This window comes from Cervus elaphus, chromosome 15, assembly GCF_910594005.1.
Source record: "Cervus elaphus chromosome 15, mCerEla1.1, whole genome shotgun sequence".
In the NCBI taxonomy this organism is placed as follows: Eukaryota; Metazoa; Chordata; class Mammalia; order Artiodactyla; family Cervidae; genus Cervus; species Cervus elaphus.
Window position 1 is genome coordinate 35308492 of NC_057829.1, and position 14371 is coordinate 35322862.

A 14371-nucleotide genomic window follows, 5' to 3' on the forward strand; every position below is an offset into this window, starting at 1 on the left:
TTGCCAGAATACAACCTTTCCTAATAAAAACCCTCAACCTATTGTGTATAGAAGAAACACATCTCAACATAACAAAGGCCACATAGGGCAAACCCACAGTTAACATTCCAGTCAATGGTGAAAAAGTAAAAGATTTTTCTCTAAGGTCATTGTCAAGAGGATACTCACTCTCATCATTCTTATCCAATATAGCACTGGAATTCCTAGCTAGAGTAATTAGGCAAGACAGAGACATGAAAGGCATCCAAATCAAAAAGAAGTAAATTGCCCCCCTTGCAACTAATTTTATATATAGAAAATCCAAAAGGCAACCCAGAACTGTTGGAAATAACAAAGTCAGTAAAGACGAACCATTAAAAATATCAAGATACCGAAATAAGCGTGTCTATAATGATAAAATATCTGAAAATACAAAGCAAATTAACCCATTTTAATAGTGTAAAACAATAAAATGCCTAGAAAAAATTTAACCACTTAAGTGAAATATCTATACAATGAAAAGCATACAACTTTGTTGAAAGAAATCAAAAGCACAAACAAAATGAAAGATTGTGATGTTCATGGATTGAAAGAATTAATATTGTTAAAATGGTCATAGATTTAGAGAAAGATAAATAAATTTATAGATATAGCTAATCATCTATAGATTCAATTCTATCCCTATCAAAATTATTTTTTTTTCCACTTTTAGCACAGATTTTATTTGCTTGTTAATCATCTAGGAGAAATCTTTCCTTCCATGAACTAACATAATCTCTTCCAGACTTCTTGAAATGCACAGACCTCCTGGTCTAACTGTTTTAAACAAGAAAGAGTGTAGAGGCAGAGAGGAGAACTACCACGCTTGTGCTGTCTCCTTGTGTGCATGCACAGTAGTGTCTGACTCTTTAAGACCCCAGGGCCTGTAGCCTGCCAGGCTCCTCTGTCCACGGAATTCTCCAGGCAAGAATGCTGGAGTGGGCTGCCATTTCCTTCTCCACAGGATCTCCTGACCAAGGGATTGAATCCACATTTCTTGCAGCTCCTGCATTAGCAGGAATATTCTTTACCATGTGCTACATGGGAAGTCCTGAGAACCACTATCTGTTGTTGCTGTTTAGTTTCTAAGTTGTGATCTCATGGATGGCAGCACGTCAGGCTTCTCTGTCCTTCGCTATCTCCCAGAGCTTGCTCAAACTCATGTCCATTGAGTTGGTGATGTGATCCAACCATCTCATCCTCTGTTGCCCCTTTTTAACCCTGCCCTCAATCTTTCCCAGCATCTGGGTCTTTTCCAGTGAGTATACACTTCATGTTAGGTGGCCAAAGAACTCAACCTTAAACTCATCATCAGTCTTTTTAATGAATACTCCAGGTTGATTTCCTTTAGAATTGACTGGTTTAATATCCTTGCAGTCCAAGGAACTCTCAAGAGTCTTTCTTGGCACGACAATTCAAAAGCATCAATTCTTTGATACTGAGCTTTCTTCATGGCCCAATTCTCACCTCTGTACATAACTACTGGAAAAACCATAGCTTTGACTATAAGGACTATTGCTGGCAAAGTGATACGAGGAGCACATAGTCTCTGATATATGTGCTGACATATCAGAGACAAAACAGTCTCTGACATAAATTACAGCAGGATCCTCTATGACCCACCTCCAAGAATATTGGAAATAAAAGCAAAAATTAACAAATGGGACCTAATGAAACTAAAAAGCTTTCACACAACAAGGGAAACTATATGCAAGGTGCAAAGACAGTGTTCAGAATGGGAGAAAATAATAGCAAACGAAGCAACAGAAAAAGGATTAATCTCAAAAATATACAAGCAACTCCTGCAGCTCAATTCCAGAAAAATAAATGACCCAATCAAAAAAATGGGCCAAAGAACTAAACAGACATTTCTCCAAAGAAGACATATGGATGGCTAACAAACACATGAAAAGATGCTCAAAATCACTCATTATCAGAGAAATGCAAATCAAAACCACAATGAGGTACCATTACACGCCAGTCAGGATGGCTGCTATCCAAAAGTCTACAAGCAATAAATGCTGGAGAGGGTGTAGAGAAAAGGGAACCTTCTTACACTGTTGTTGGGAATGCAAACTAGTACAGCCGCTATGGAGAACAGTGTGGAGATTTCTTAAAAAACTGGAAATAGAACTGCCATATGACCCAGCAACCCCACTTCTGGACATACACACTGAGGAAACTAGATCTGAAAGAGACATGTGCACCCCAATGTTCATCACAGCACTGTTTATAATAGCCAGGACATGGAAGCAACCTAGATGTCCATTAGCTGACGAATGGATAAAAAAGCTGTGGTACATATACACTATGGAATATTACTCAGCCATTAAAAAGAATTCATTTGAATCAGTTCTAATGAGATGGATGAAACTGGAGCCCATTATACAGAGTGAAATAAGCCAGAAAGATAAACACCAATACAGTATACTAATGCATATAAATGGAATTTAGAAAGATGGTAAAGATAACCCTATATGCAAAACAGAAAGAGACACAGATGTACAGAACAGATATTTGGACTCTGTGGGAGAAGGCGAGGGTGGGATGTTTTGAGAGAACAGCATTGAAATATGTATATTATCAAGGGTGAAACAGATCACCAGCCCAGGTGGGATGCATGAGACAAGTGCTCGAGCCTGGTGCACTGGGAAGACCCAGAGGGATGAGGTGGGGAGGGAGGTGGGAGGGGGGATCAGGATGGGGAATACATGTAAATCCATGGCTGATTCAAGTCAATGTATGGCAAAAACCACTACAATATTGTAAAGTAATTAGCCTCCAACTAATACAAATAAATGGGAAAAAAAAAAAAAGAAAAAAAAAGTAAACAGCAGAGACATCACTCTTCCTATCAAAATTCTAATGGCATTCTTCACAGATATAAAGAAAAGTCCCAAAATTTGTATGGAACCACAAAGGACCTTGAATAGCCAAAGCAATCCTGATAAAGAAGAACAAAGTTGGAGGTATCACACATCCTCATTACAAAATACAATACCCAAAGCCATAGTAATAAAAACAGTGTACTTTTAGCATAAAAATAGACACAGACCAATAGAGCCAAATAGAGAGACTTGAAAGAAACTGTCCAAATATGCTCAAAATATTTGACAAGGAAGCCGAGTACACCCAGTGGGAAAAGGATGGTCTCTTCCATCAGCGGTGTTGAGAAAGCTGGATCAGCACAAGCAATCAGCACATCAGGACAATGAAATTGGACCACTATCTTATAACACACACATAACACATTACCTGACATCAATCATAGACCTTAGACCTGACACCATAAAACTTCTGGAAGAAAACATGGGGTAGCAGTTCCTCAACATCAAGTCTTGGTGGTGATATTTTAGATACGACACCAAAAGCACAAACAACAAAGGTAAAAAACAAAACAAAACAAAACAAAAAAGCCCGAGGTGACTATATCAAATTTAAAAGTCTCTGCACAGCGACGGAAACAATTACATGAAAAGACAGCCTACACACTGGGAGAAAATTTGCAAACCATGAACAGCAGTTAATATACAAAACATATGAAGAACTCATACAAGTCATTAACAATCTGATTTTAAAATAGGCAAAGGGAAGACACAGACATTTTCCCAAAGAAAACACAGAAATGGATATAGATATATGGGAAGATGTTCAAGACGCTGAACCAGAGAAATATAGATCAAAACCACAATAAGCTATCACCCCACACCTTTAAGAATGGCTAGCACCAAGATGACAAGGATGATAAGTTTTGGCAAGGATGAAAAGAAAAGTGAACTTGTTGTGTAACCTATTTGTGGGAATGCAAGTCGATTCAACTACTATGGAGATCCAGATGGAGTTCCACAAAAAATCAAGAGATGTACCCAGTGATCTAGCAATCCCATTTCTGGGTATACACCAAAAGGAAACAAAAGCAGATTTTTTTAAAGAGATATGTGCATTCTCCTGCCTTTTTACAGCATTTTTCTTAATAGCTCAGATATAGAAACAAACTAGGAGCCCATCAATGAATGGATAAAAAGATGAGATATACACATATATGCAGAGGAATATTATTCAACCATGATGAAGAAGTATATCCTGCCACTTTCAACAATGTGAATGGATCTTGAGGACATTATGCTAATTGAGATGTCAGACTGAGAACAATAAATACTCTAAGATATCACTTATCCATGGAATCTAGAAAAAGTCAAATTCATAAAAACAGAGTAAATGGTAACAAGGGATGATGGGGAAGAGGGTTGCTTTTTTTTTTTTTATTTAGTCTCTCTGTCATGTCTGACTCTTTTTGAGTCTATGGACTGCAGCATGCCAGGCTTCCCTGTCCTCCACTATTATCTGAAGTATGCTCAAATTCTCTTCCATTGAGGCAGTTATACCATGCAACCATCTTGTCCTCTGTCTTCCCCTCCTCCTCCCAGCCTTCAATCTTTCCCAGCATCAGGGTCTTTTCCAAAGAGTCAGCTCTTTGCATCAAGTGGCCAAAGTATTGGAGCTTCAGCTTTAGCATCAGTCCTTCCAAAGAAAATTCAAGGTTGATTTCCTTTAAGATTGACTGGTTTGTTCTCCTTGCTTTCCAAGGAACTCTCAAGAGTCTTCTCCAGCACCACAGTTCAAAGACATCAGTTCTTTGGTGCTCAGTCTTTCCAATGGTCCAACTCTCACATCCATACATGACTACTGGGAAAACCATAGCTTGGACTACGTGGATCTTTGTTGGAAAAGTAATGTCTCTGCTTTTAATTCACTGTCCAGGGTGTCATAGCTTTTCTTCCAAGGAGCAAGTGTCTTTTAATTTCATAGCTGCAGTGATCATGCACAGTGATTTTGGAGCCCAAGAAAATAAAGTCTGTCACAATTTCCATTGTTTCCCCATCTATTTGCCATGAAATGATGGGACCGGATGCCATGGTCTTAGTTTTTTGACTGTTCACTTTTTTTTTTTTTCATTTATTTTTATTAGTTGGGGGCTAATTACTTTACAATATTGTAGTGGGTTTTGTCATACATTGACATGCATCAGCCATGGAGTTACATGTATTCCCCATCCCGATCCCCCCTCCCACCTCCCTCTCTACCGGATCCTTCTGGGTCTTCCCTGTGCACCAGGCCCGAGCACTTTTCTCATTCATCCAACCTGGGCTGGTGATCTGTTTCACCATAGATAGTATACATGTTTCGATGCTGTTCTCTCGAAACATCCCACCCTCGCCTTCTCCCACAGAGTCCAAAAGTCTGTTCTGTACATCTGTGTCTCTTTTTCTGTTTTGCATATAGGGTTATCATTACCATCTTTCTAAATTCCATATATATGTGTTAGTATGCTGTAATGTTCTTTATCTTTCTGGCTTATTTCACTCTGTATAATGGGCTCCAGTTTCATCCATCTCATTAAAACTGATTCAAATGAATTATTTTTAATGGCTGAGTAATATTCCATGGTGTATATGTACCACAGCTTCCTAATCCATTCGTCTGCTGATGGGCATCTAGGTTGCTTCCATGTCCTGGCTATTATAAACAGTGCTGGCAATGAACATTGGGGTGCACATGTCTCTTTCAGATCTAGTTTCCTCAGTGTGTATGCCCAGAAGTGGGATTGCTGGGTCATATGGCAGTTCTATTTCCAGTTTTTTAAGAAATCTCCACACTGTTCTCCATAGCGGCTGTGCTAGTTTGCATTCCCACCAACAGTGTAAGAGGGTTCCCTTTTCTCCACACCCTCTCCAGCATTTATTGCTTGTAGACTTTTGGATAGCAGCCATCCTGACGACGTATAATGGTACCTCATTGTGGTTTTGATTTGCATTTCTCTGATAATGAGTGATGTTGAGCATCTTTTCATGTGTTTGTTAGACATCTGTATTTGACTATTCACTTTTAAACAGCTTTATCACTCTCCTCTCTCACCTTCACTAAGAGGTTCTTTAGTTCCTCTTCACTTTCTGCCATAAGAGTGGTATCATCTGCATATCTGAGGTTATTAATATTTCTGCCCGCAATCTTGATTCCAGTTTGTGCTTCATCCAGCCCAGCATTTCACATGAGGTACTCTGTATATAATTTAAATAAGGAGTGTGACAATATACAGGCTTGATGTACTCCTTTCCTGATTTGGAACCAGTCCATTGTTCCTGGCCTGGTTCTAACTGTTGCTTCTTGACCTGTGTACAGTTTCTCTGGAGGCAGGTAAGGTGATCCAGTATTCCCATCTCTTTAAGAATTTTCCATAGTTTGTTGTGATCCACATAGTCAAAGGCTTTAGCATAGTCGATGAAGCAGAAGTAGATATTTTTCTGGAACTCTCATGCTTTTTCAATGATCCAGCAAATGTTCGAAATTTATTCACTGGTTCCTCTGCCTTTTGTAAATCCAGATTGGATATCTGGAAGTTCTCAGTTCACATACTCTTGAAACCTAGCTTGAAGGATTTTGAGCATTACCTTGCTAGCATGTGACATGAGTACAATTGTGCAGTAGTTTGAATATCCTTTGGCATTGCCTTTCTTTAGGATTGGAGTGAAAACTGACCTTTTCCAGTCTTCTGGCCACTGCTGAGTTTTCCAAATTTGCTGGCATATTGAGTGCAGCACTATCACAGCATCATCTTTTAGGGTTTGAAACAGCTCAGCTGGAATTCCATAATCTGCACTAGCTTTGTTCATAGTGATGCTTCCTAAGGCCCATTTGACGTCACACTCCAGTATGTTTGGCTCTAGGTGAATGATCACACCATCATGGTTATCCGGGTCACTAAGATTTTTTGTACAGTTCTGTGTATTCTTGCCATCACATCTTAATCTCTTCTGCTTCCGTTAGGTCCATACTGTTTCTGTCCTTTATTGTGCCCATATTTGCTTGAAATGTTCCCTTAGTATCTCCAATTTTCTTGAAGGGATCTCTAGTCTTTCCCATTCTATTGTTTCTTCTATTTCTTTGCATTGCTCACTTATGAAGGCTTTCTTATTTCTCCTCACCATTCTTTGGAATTCTGCATTCCAAGATGAGTATATCTTTCTTTTTTTCCTTTGCCCTTTGTTTCTCTTCTTCTCTGAGCTGTATGTAAGTCCTCCTGAGACAACATATTTGCCTTTTTGCATTTCTTTTTTGTGGGGATGATTCTGAACACCGCCTCCTGTGATTTGTTATGAACCTCCCTCCATAGTTCTTCAGGCATTCTGTCTATCAGATCTATCCCCTTGAATCTATTTGTCATTTCCTCTGTATAATCAATAGGGATTTGATTTAGGTCATACCTGAATGGTCTAGTGGTTTTCCCTACTTTCTTCAATTTAAGTTTGAATTTTGCAAAGGAGTTCATGATCTGAGCCACAGTTAGCTCCCGGTCTTGTTTTGGTGCAAAGAGGATAATCCACCTGAGTTTGTTACTGGCCATCCTGTGATGTACATGAGTAAAGTCGTCTCTTGTGTTGTTGGAAGAGGGTGTTTGCTCTGACCAGTGCGTTCTCCTGGCAAAACTCTGTTAACCTTTGCCCTGCTTCATTTTGCATTCCAAGGCCAAATTTGCCTGTTACTCCAGGTATCTCTTGACTTCTTACTTTTGCATTCCAGGTCCCTATGATGAGAAGGACATCTTTTGCTTTTTTTGGTGTTAATACTACAAGGTCTTGCAGGTCTTCATAGAACCATTCAACTTCAGCTTCTTTGGCATTACTGGTTGGGGCGTAGACAGAGATTACTGTGCTATTGAAAGATTTGCCTTAGAGAGAAAGCACGATCATTCTGTCATTTTTGAGACTGCACCCAAGTGCTGCATTTTGGAATCTTGTTGACTATGAGGGGTACTCCATTTCCTCTAAGGGATTCTTACCCACAGTAGTGGATATAATGGTCATCTGAATTAAATTTGACCACTCCCTTCCACTTTAGTTCACTGCTTCCTAAATTGTTGATGTTCACTCTTAGCATCTCCTATTTGACCATTTCCAATTTATGTTGATTCATGGACCTAACATTCCAGGTTCCTATACAATATTGTTCTTTACAGCATCATACTTTACTTTCAACACCAGACACATTTGCAACTGGGCACTGTTTGTGCTTTGGCTCAGACTTTTCATTCCTTCTGAAGCTATTTCTCTGCTCTTCTGCATTAGCATATTGGACATCTACCAACCTGGAGGTTCATCTTTCAAGGTAATATATTTTTGCTTTTTGATGGTCTTCACGGGGTTCTCAAGGAAAAAATACTAAAGTGGTTTGCCATTCCCTTCTCCAGTGGACCCCATTTAGTCAAAACTCTCCACCATGACCTGTCCAGCTTGGTTGCCGTACATGGCGTGGCTTATAGTTTCACTGAGTTAGACGAGGTTGTGATCCATATGATCAGTTTGGTTAGTTTTCTGTGACTGTGGATTTCATTCTGTCTGCCCTCTGATGAATAAGTATAAGAGGGTTGTGCAAGCTTCTTGATGGGAGGGTTTCGCTGTGGGGAAAACTCAGTCTTGCTCTGGTGGGCAAAGTGTGTAGTGTAGTCACTCAGTTGTGTCCGACCCTTTGCGACCCTGTGGACTGTAGCCAACCAGGCTTCTCTGTCCATGTGATTCTCCAAGCAAGAATACTGGAGTAGATTGCCATTTCCCTCTCCAGGAGATCTTCCCGACCCAGGGATCAAACCTGCTCTCCCGCATCACAGGCAGATGCTTTACCCTCTGAGCCACCTAATAAGTCTTTAATCCAATTTTCTGCTGATGGGTGGCTGTGTTCCCTCCCTGTACTTTGGCCTGAGGCCATTCTATGGTAGGGGTAATGGTAACTTCCTCCAAAAGGACTTATGCCAGCACACTGCCCCTCCCAGCACTGTTGGAGACAAGTGCCCCTGACCCAGTGGAAGGCCCCTGTCGACCCATGCCTCTGTGAGAAATTCCCAAACACTCACAGGCAAGTCTGGCTCAGTCTCTTATGGGGTCACTGCTCCCTTCTCCTGATTCTTGGTGTGCACAAGCTTTTGTTTGTGCCTTCCAAGAGTGTTTCCCAGTCCAGTAGAAGTTCTATAATCAAATTCTGCTGACCATCAGAGTCAGATTCCCTGGGGATACTCAGTCCCTTTGTTAGATCAACAGGTTAGGAAGTCTGTTGTAGGGCCTAGAACTTTGGCAACAGTGTGAGAACTTCCTTGGTATGAATGTTCTCCAGTTGAAAAGAAATTATAATTAAATTTCATGATTGAGGTGTTGATTACCACTATAGTAGAAGTCTCTTTGTGACCCCTTGGATGGTAGCCTGCCAGGCTCCTCTGCCCATGGGATTCTCCAGGCAAGAATACTGGAGTGGGTTGCCATTTCCTCCTCCAAGAAGTCATATTTCAATATGTAAATACATCAAACTAATATGTTGCACATCTTGGGCTTCCTTGGGGGCTCAGATGGTAAAGAATCTGCCTGCAGTGTGGGAGACCAGGGTTCGATCCCTGGGTTGGGAAAACCCCTTGGAGGAGGGCATGGCAACCCACACCAGTATTCTAGCCTGGAGAATCCACATGGACAGAGGAGCCTAGCAGGTTATAGTCCATGGAGTTGCAAAGAGTCACACATGCCTGAGCCACTAAGTACAGCACAATATGCTGTACATCTTAAATATATACAATCTTGTATGTCAAGTATATTTCAAGTAAAACAAAAGAAATGTTTGCATTCCAGGGTCTAGAAACCAAGTATGCTTGAATTTCTTTCATTCTCTCTCAGGATCAAGGTAAAGAGATAATTTGGGTTAGCAATTCTGACTCAATATGTTGTATCAGTCATTTTGCTAGACAGTTTTGCATGTTATATCATACAATGTGAAGGATTAAATAAAAATAAATTTGTTTGTATCTTCTCCCAGTGGAGGAGATCTTGGTTTGGTGCATTCACTGATGGGGAAGGGACCTGTACTGGATATTCATCTCACAGTAGAGAATGAAGTCACATGAGGACATTGTAGAGAATGTAAACAACAGGGTCAATTTGATAATGGGATGTTTTCCTTGATGACTGCTGTCAACACTAGAGAATAACCAACAATATATACTATGGGGACTCTGGATAATATAATACCCATTATCCTAGTTTTGGGACCAGAATTACCTTTTTGTACTACTGTTTCAGATAACTTTGATACAGGACAGCTTATGACTGCTAGAATAATTTTTGAATGGAATACTCAGTATAAAAAAGGGGAAAAAATTTAATGCATCTATGATCAAAGAGCCAGCTCCAAAGAAAATGGATAATCTAGGAGAAGCCATATTTCAACTACCAACAAATAAATTAAAGCAACTTATTAAAGATCAGGTTTTTTACATATGTTATACTTCCCAATAAGCTATCGGGAAGTTTCCCTGGTTGTCCAGTGGTTAAGACTCCACACTTGCAATGCAACAGATACTGGTTCCATTCTTGGTTAGGAACTAGGATCCTGCCATACCTTGTTCCATGGCCAAAAACAAAAGAAGCAAACCAGTAACCTATAGGTTACAGGGACTTCAAACTGAGGATACACTGGGGAGAAGACTTTTTCTTCTTTTTTGGTGCACCATGTGCCTTATGGGATCTCAGTTCCCTGACCAGGAATTAAACCCAGGCCATAGCTGTGAAACCCAGGAATCCTAACCACTTGGCTACCACCGAACTCCCCCAAAGATGTTTTTCTCTTGCTTCCCTTCAGGGTGTCTGACACAGCATTGACTTAAATCCTTGTAGTTAATGTTCATGCCTTGGGAACACATGTGGCCATAGGGGGCTGAGTGGTACAGGCTCATTTGAATGGATGGTCAAGAAGGAAAGTGCATAAAATAATGAGGGATTAGGCTGGTTGGGCATGTGGTTTATTCTTTCATTTCTTATCTCCAAGGTATACCTGTGCTGAAGACAATCTCTCTGGTGAGTTCTGAAGTATGTGATTATGAAACAGAGATAGTGAGTTAACATTGGTCACCAGGATCTTAGGCTTGAGGGATCTAGGGGCCCATACAGACCCTGCCCCAAACCCACCCTCTCCTACCCCTTGGGATAAGCTAATCATCTCTGGTCTTTGACCTTCTCCTTGGTTGGGGTCGAGACACAATTATACCTGGTAGAGAACTGATGTTTTCCAAAAGGTAGGAACATAGTGGTTTGGGGTACATCTGAGTCTCTGGAAGAGTCATTTGTATCCAAAAAACTATGACCCTGCTTCAGCTGACTTGCAAGACCCTGCGTTCTTCTGCATGAAGGGAAAGGAAATTCATCCTCATTAGAAGGGCACCTTTCCTGATACAGCCTGAAAGACGAGTTTTGATTCTAGACTCAGGTGCTTTTCATCTGGACTTGGGGGCTGCTTATGTCTGAACATCTGTCCATAAGAGATGAACTTTTAGGTAAATCAAGTGGCACATGCACTGAAGGCATTAATGACTAAACCAGAAAAGACATCTGAGCCAGAGAAGGTGATTTTTCATTTGGAGCTCAGCTCTTAGCAGACAGGGGGAAAGTTTCAAGGAATGCCTGTATTCCTGAGGACTTGGGTACTCTGGATAGTGAAGGGGAGGCAGATCACTATTTTCCCTAAGACTCAGAAAAATGGGAGATAATAGGATGTCAGTTTTAAGGAAACTAATGGGCATGAAACGTAAAAGGATATGAGGTGCTGAGAGAGTCATTTCCTGGGCAGGTTGATAAGAAGTCTAGGGGTCCCCAAGGAGAGAGAGGTCTGGAATAGTCAAGGAGGAAGAAAGGACAAACTTAATTTTTTTCCTCTACATTCCTTAGGATTATATAACAATAATGCCTGAGGACAGTCTTTGGATTAAACCTTCTGGCCAACTCTGTTATCTTAAAATGTAAATTATGGGAGTAGGTCTGGTGAGGCCTTTATAACCTCCAGACATTCTTTAGATTCATTGGAGATTATATACCTCCATTGCTAACACTAGCAAGGGGGTACTCTTTCTGCCCCCTTCTGATGCCTATGTCAGAAGCTTTCTCTATCTCCTTTATACTTTAATAAAACTTTATTACACAAAAGCTCTGAGCGATCCAGCCTCATCTCTGGGCCCGGATTGAATTCAGAGGCCAAGAATCCTGGCGTCTTATCATTCAGCAACAACCTTTCAGTGCCCTCCCATTCTAGCCAACCAATGGAGAAGCCACTCCTAGCCAGGTGTGGATAGTTGTTCTGAATTTGCACCTAGTTTCTCAGGAGCAGGTGAAAGGTATAAATTGAACCGCCATGATCTGGCCTCAGAGACATTGCCCTGTGCCTGACAGGTCAGGGGGGAAACAGAGCTGGAATCTTACTTCTTCTGATGTTCATTCTCCTTTTTCCTACCCGTGTCATGGTTTTGGAATCAAAGAGCTCAGCACCCAGAACAGAGCAGAAGTGGGTCTCTGAGTGCTCCGGGTGAAGGCCCCTGTGCCAGACCTGCGCTGACAGTTTCCAGAGACCAAAACCAAAGGAACCTGCCTACTGCTGTTGGGCTGGACCTCACAGGCCTTCATGCCTTGTAGATGCCTTGCTTTAAGACTGAAGAAAAAGTGAAAGACAGCAACAAAGACACCAATGGTTACTGGACAGGGCATCTTACATGTTGGAAACAGAATGTCCTAGAGTGACTTGCCACCTTTTACAGCAGGTAGAACATAGCAACAATTTTTTACATTGGGGGAGAAGTGTCAAAGTGTCAGCCTACCATTTATAGGGGGATCTGACCTCAGTTGGCTTATCTGTTACCAGAGAAACATGCAGCTAGGGCAGGAGCCAGTATGTAGGTGGTTACTATTTAAGCCCTGTATTTAAGAGGACTGGATAGTCCTGTGAGTGGAGCAAGGACTGGTCAAGCAGGGAGGTGTAGAAAGAGCAAGAGAACAACCATCGTGAATGGGCTGACCATACAGTCCCTCCTTAAACAACCTGCATACCCCTTACTCTCTTGGTCCACTCCCCTTCCTCAGTATTCCTGGCCTCAGGTATATAAGCGTACACCACAATCAGATACCACAAATGCAACACAGACAACCACAGCTAGTGAATACTGAGAATCTAAAAGGTACGCAATCTTTGGAGACAAGCATTGATCAGGTCAATTTTTCATGGAATTCCTGAGGACAACAATAGCATATCGCTCTAGACACAGGCATCAGACTCAGGCTGCACTGTCTGCAAACAGGCTCCCTCCGCTTAGACTAGACATGAATGTAAGATGTGTAACAGGCTCAGTGCAGGGAATATCATGACCATTAAGCAAAATACAAGTACTAACATCATTCTGGCATAATAACACCCCTGACTATGATTGTTGTTCTGGGCCGCATTACCATTTAAGCTTGACCAACCTCAGTCCACACAGCCAGTGTCAAACACTGGAGAGGGGGTGTAACAGACCACAGGGTTAATATAATGGTGCCTTTCTCTGGAAGGAGATGACTAATTTCTTAGTCATCTTAGGTGGACCCAGATGAAACTTTCAAGTCTCTTTCCAGTCCTAATCCCCATAGGGCTGCAAATCCAAAGCACTGGGGACTTCCCTGCCAATCCTAGAGCCATTTACAATATGTTCCCCTGGGGGTAGATCCTGTGACAAGGGCAAAGGTGAATTATTCTCCTGACCAGTAGTTGGCAATGATCTTGAGTGGTCAACAGTTGAGCTGTGATGATGTCAACTAGTTTGCCTCTTGGTTAACTCGGCAAAAGCCAGGGATGATTGCTCCTGGAATATTTAGTTACAAATTCATGTGACTCAAGTTAGTCTCCTGGTCCACAGGTTGAGAGAGCCGGTTTCCTGTTTCAGTTGTTAAGTAGTCCACTCATTCTTCTATTAGCCCAGCAGCAGCAGGGCTGTAGGGCAGGTGGAACACCAGTCTGTGGCAATTTTATTGGCCCATTCCTAAACTTCATAGCTGCTCAAGTGGGGTTTCTTGTATTGTTCAGCAATTTGGATAGGCCTGCTGTATCAGCTTCCACCTGTTGTAAAGCACTGTAGATCTGCCAAGCAGCTCCCAGCTCTTTCCTAGTGTCTGAGTAGTAATGTTGAGATGAGGAGGAAGAGAAGTGGGCACAGCAGGTGCTGGCTCTTGGACTCGGAAGAGGCAATCTGCTTTTGCAAGAGTTGTCAGTCATTGTGCAACTTGCTGGTCTTCTCTGGACCTTGGATTCCTGGACATCCGTGAAACACAGACACTGCCACTGCCACTTTACTCACAGGGCTGCAGTGAGGTCCTGATGAGATCTTGGGCTGAGGGTGCTCTAATGTGTGTTTCATGCTATGAACACCAGTGGCAGGTGCCCAGAACCCAGGTGGGGGTAAAATCGACTGAGTCAACAGGGCAAGAAATCACCTCTCTTTTCTCTGGACTGGAACTAGATCTTCAGG